Source organism: Nanorana parkeri, unplaced genomic scaffold (genome assembly GCF_000935625.1).
Source record: "Nanorana parkeri isolate BGI_ZX_2015 unplaced genomic scaffold, ASM93562v1 scaffold2165, whole genome shotgun sequence".
Lineage (NCBI taxonomy): Eukaryota > Metazoa > Chordata > Amphibia > Anura > Dicroglossidae > Nanorana > Nanorana parkeri.
The window spans coordinates 137,142-142,714 of record NW_017308433.1 but is presented as its reverse complement, the minus strand read 5'-3'; positions in this window follow the sequence as shown (position 1 = coordinate 142,714).

Genomic DNA, 5,573 nt, shown 5'->3' with positions numbered 1-5,573 from the left:
GGGGGGGGGCGGGAATTTGGATGCAAAAGGCAGAAAGTGTCCCCGACGTTTCCAGCTTCTTCCTTTCTCGTTGTTATGGGAGGATCCTGGAACATGAAAGAGACGCCGGAGCAACAAGTGGCAACATAACTGCACCTTCAGATCCAATCGGTAAATCTTTTCTCCTATAAACAGGGTGACATCCAGCAGCCTTCAAACTCTGTGAATGCCAAGTAAGTCCCTTTAAGTCTAAACACACGGGCGCCGGTTTTATTTTGGTTTGCAAGCACAAGTCTGCAGAGCGGCGGACCTGCGGAGCATTTTTATCAAGTTACGAGCAGCTTTCTTTAAAGCGGACCTCAAAAATCAAACTCTAGTTACATAGTATTTGAGGTTGAATAAAGACACATGACCATCAAGTCCGACCTATTGTGTGTCTGTGTGTATGGTCCTATTGGTGTGTAGTATATATAGTAGGGCTGGTAATGATTACAATTTCCGTGTTCGATTAATCTAAATTTTTTTTAAATCGATTAATTTTGATTACTTATAACGCACATACAGATCCAACTACATTGGCCTATACACATACAGCACAGCAATGAAGTAATAAAATGAACTAGGATCACACTAATCCAGCACGTTATTCATCTCACGTGCCCCACTCAATATGGCCGCCGTTTGAGTGGGGCAACTCAGAATAATAACGTGCTGGATGAGTGTGATCCTAGTTCATGTTATTACTTCATTGCTGTGCTGTATGTGTATAGGTCATTGCTGTGCTGTATGTGTATAGGGCAATGCCTTGACTGGCGCTCGTGCAGAAAGTTTCTTGGGGCAAACTCACCGGCCCAAGTGGCTCCGTCAGCTAACGAGGGGGGGGAGGAGTCCGGTGACATCACGGACATCGACTTCACCGGACTCCTCCCCCCTTCCCTTCGCTAGACGTCACCGGATCGCCGACGGGACTCCCGGAAGCCGGCGGAGAGGCGAGTGTTTTCATTAGCGATCGAAATTATTTTAATCGATCAAAAAGTTTAACGATCAAGCGAGAAATTAATCTTTCATTTCCACAGCCCTAATATGAGTACCAGACCCTGACCGATCTAACTGAGAAGAACCCCCTTCGCCCCGTGTGCTGACATTTTTTCTCCACCAATTTTAGGTGGTGGCCTCTCGTCCTCGTCATTAATTGAAAAAAGATTGTTGCTAATGTTACTATCCCCGGTAAACATTTCCCCCCCTTAATCTCCTCACTTCCAAAGAGAACATGTTTAATTTTAGTAGCCTGGTCTCATAGCTCAGGTCCTCCATCCCCTTTACGAGTTTGGTCGCCCTGCTCTGGACTCTTTCCAGTTCGAGGACATCCCCTCTATTCACTGGTGCCCAAAACTGGACCGCGCACTCTAGATGAGGCCGTACTCTACCAATCCATCCCTCTATGTTTGATAATTAATAATAACACAAGACATGTCAGGTGATTGGCAAACACTTACACTTGCGGAGCGTTCACTTCCTGCTTTGAAAGTGCAAAATGACTTCAGTTTGCCGTTGCAATGCATCCTGGGAAGGTCACATCAGCAGAGCATTGCTGGGAGATCTCATCTGTAATCTTACGAGATCTCGGGGAAAGGCGTTTTCCTCCCGAGATGATGTACATGGGTCACATGTCCTAGTCACATGTGCCAAAAATCAGGGAAGTAAAAGGAGAGCTAGTAACCTGCCCTTAGTAAACACGGCCGCTGCCAGAAGACTGGGGAAGAAAGGAGAAATATACAAAGCCGGCAATTATCTAGAAGTATTTGTAGATTGTCATTACTAAACATTTCTTAAGGCGGGTCTGTTGTTATTTTAAAGATCTGGCTAAAGGTCCGGCTTTAAGCCCTTAAAAAGCATTTCAGCTCCGGTCTGGGATTGGGGAATTCAGATCTTAAAGGATCAATCCATGTTTCAAGTTAGGTCGGCCATACTTGTACAGCAGGGGTCACTAAATGTTGGACCGCGGTCTGGACACGGACCGAGTGGCAGAACTGTCCGGACTGTGATCTTTGACCTGCACTGGGTTATGGCTGGTTGATAGTGGATACACCAACCTCCGCTGCCAGCCGTAACCCAGCACAGGCCCCCCATGTCGCTTTAGTCATTGGTTGCTAGGACAGCTGGTGTCCTAGCAACCAATGCCATCAGGCAGGTCCAGCTGCTGCAACTACAAGTGATCTGGGCAGCTGTAAAGCCTCTCGGATCACTTGTATTAGCCACAATCACAGGAATTGTAGTTTCAAACAATACCGCCAAGCAATAAAAGCGAGTGACGCTGGTGCTCCGTCTATCAGTCCTCACGCTGCCCATGCTTAGCTGCCTTTTACCCCATGAAAAGGCGACCCCTCGATCAGTCCTTACACTGCCCATGCTTAGCTGCCTTTTACCCCATGAAAAGGCGACCCCTCGATCAGTCCTTACACTGCCCATGCTTAGCTGCCTTTTACCCCATGAAAAGGCGACCCCTCGATCAGTCCTTACACTGCCCATGCTTAGCTGCTTTATACCCCATGAAAAGGTGATCCCTCAATCAGTCCTCACACTGCCCATGCTTAGCTGCCTTTTACCCCATGAAAAGGCGACCCCTCGATCAGTCCTTACACTGCCCATTCTTAGCTGCTTTATACCCCATGAAAAGGTGATCCCTCAATCAGTCCTCACACTGCCCATGCTTAGCTGCTTTATACCCCATGAAAAGGTGATTTTAACAAAAAATGATGTAAGTGTTAAATATATATCGGATTTTCTGCGGCCGTTGCTTAGCTGCCTTTTACCCCATGAAAAGGCGACCCCTCGATCAGTCCTTACACTGCCCATGCTTAGCTGCTCTATACCCCATGAAAAGGCGACCCCTCGATCAGTCCTTACACTGCCCATGCTTAGCTCCTCTATACCCCATGAAAAGGTGATCCCTCGATCAGTCCTCACAGTGCCCATGCTTAGCTGCTTTATACCCCATGAAAAGGTGATTTTAACAAAAAATGATGTAAGTGTTAAATATATATCGGATTTTCTGCGGCCGTGACATTTTAAAACGGTCCTGGACCTTTAAAGTGGACCTGTACCCCCTTTTCATTAAAAAAAAAAATCACATCAGTGTGCAGCTCTGCATGCTGATATGAAATCATCTTACATGCATTAGATAAACATATTGTTCTTTTACTTACAATTACTGTTTTTCCACTTCCTGGTCCTCTTGGGCATTAGTGATGTGCCCAAGCGTTGCATCCTGGGAAGGTTACATCAGCAGAGCATTGCTGGGAAATCACATCTGTAATCTCACGAGATCTTTTACCCCATGAAAAGGCGACCCCTCGATCAGTCCTTACACTGCCCATGCTTAGCTGCCTTTTACCCCATGAAAAGGCGACCCCTCGATCAGTCCTTACACTGCCCATGCTTAGCTGCCTTTTACCCCATGAAAAGGCGACCCCTCGATCAGTCCTTACACTGCCCATGCTTAGCTGCCTTTTACCCCATGAAAAGGCGACCCCTCGATCAGTCCTTACACTGCCCATGCTTAGCTGCCTTTTACCCCATGAAAAGGCGACCCCTCGATCAGTCCTTACACTGCCCATGCTTAGCTGCCTTTTACCCCATGAAAAGGCGACCCCTCGATCAGTCCTTACACTGCCCATGCTTAGCTGCCTTTTACCCCATGAAAAGGCGACCCCTCGATCAGTCCTTACACTGCCCATGCTTAGCTGCCTTTTACCCCATGAAAAGGCGACCCCTCGATCAGTCCTTACACTGCCCATGCTTAGCTGCCTTTTACCCCATGAAAAGGCGACCCCTCGATCAGTCCTTACACTGCCCATGCTTAGCTGCCTTTTACCCCATGAAAAGGCGACCCCTCGATCAGTCCTTACACTGCCCATGCTTAGCTGCCTTTTACCCCATGAAAAGGCGACCCCTCGATCAGTCCTTACACTGCCCATGCTTAGCTGCCTTTTACCCCATGAAAAGGCGACCCCTCGATCAGTCCTTACACTGCCCATGCTTAGCTGCCTTTTACCCCATGAAAAGGCGACCCCTCGATCAGTCCTTACACTGCCCATGCTTAGCTGCCTTTTACCCCATGAAAAGGCGACCCCTCGATCAGTCCTTACACTGCCCATGCTTAGCTGCTTTATACCCCATGAAAAGGTGATCCCTCAATCAGTCCTCACACTGCCCATGCTTAGCTGCCTTTTACCCCATGAAAAGGCGACCCCTCGATCAGTCCTTACACTGCCCATGCTTAGCTGCTCTATACCCCATGAAAAGGCGACCCCTCGATCAGTCCTTACACTGCCCATGCTTAGCTCCTCTATACCCCATGAAAAGGTGATCCCTCGATCAGTCCTCACAGTGCCCATGCTTAGCTGCTTTATACCCCATGAAAAGGTGATTTTAACAAAAAATGATGTAAGTGTTAAATATATATCGGATTTTCTGCGGCCGTGACATTTTAAAACGGTCCTGGACCTTTAAAGTGGACCTGTACCCCCTTTTCATTAAAAAAAAAAATCACATCAGTGTGCAGCTCTGCATGCTGATATGAAATCATCTTACATGCATTAGATAAACATATTGTTCTTTTACTTACAATTACTGTTTTTCCACTTCCTGGTCCTCTTGGGCATTAGTGATGTGCCCAAGCGTTGCATCCTGGGAAGGTTACATCAGCAGAGCATTGCTGGGAAATCACATCTGTAATCTCACGAGATCTCAGGGAAAGGCGTTTTCCTCACCCTGAGATGATGGATATGGTCACATGTGTAAGAGTTCCAGGAAGTAAAGGGAGATATATTAATCTGCCCTCAGTAAACATGGCCGCTGTGAAGAATGGGGAAGTAAAGATAAATAAGGAATGTAAAGAATACAAAGCCGGCAATTATCTAGAAGTATCTGATTGTAGATTGTCATTACTAAACATTCCTAAAGTTGTCTTTGTTGTCATTTTAAAGATCTGGGTGAAGTTCCTCTTTAAGAAAGCTGCTCCAAGCTTGATACTACACTTTCACATTGTGATTTCTGAAAACAAATATCGCCGGTGTGTTTAGGGTTCGGGTCTCACTTAGGGGCCTATGTATGAAGATCAGCAAATAATCGCATTTAAAAAGGTAAGACTGAAAAAAAGACACCGAGTCAAGGAAAGCTTCGTCTCCAGATCCCCCCTTTAAGATCCTCCAGATCCCCATATAAGATCCTCCAGATCCCCATATAAGATCCTCCAGATCCCCCATATAAGATACTCCAGATCCCCCATATAAGATCCTCCAGATCCCCATATAAGGGTCTCCAGATCCCCCATAGAAGAGTCTCCAGATCACCCATAGAAGAGTCTCCAGATCCCCCCCATATAAGTCTCCAGATCCCCCATATAAGTCTCCAGATCCCCCATATAAGTCTCCAGATCCCCCATATAAGTCTCCAGATCCCCCATATAAGTCTCCAGATCCCCCATATAAGTCTCCAGATCCCCCATATAAGTCTCCAGATCCCCCATATAAGTCTCCAGATCCCCCATATAAGTCTCCAGATCCCCCATATAAGTCTCCAGATCCCCCATA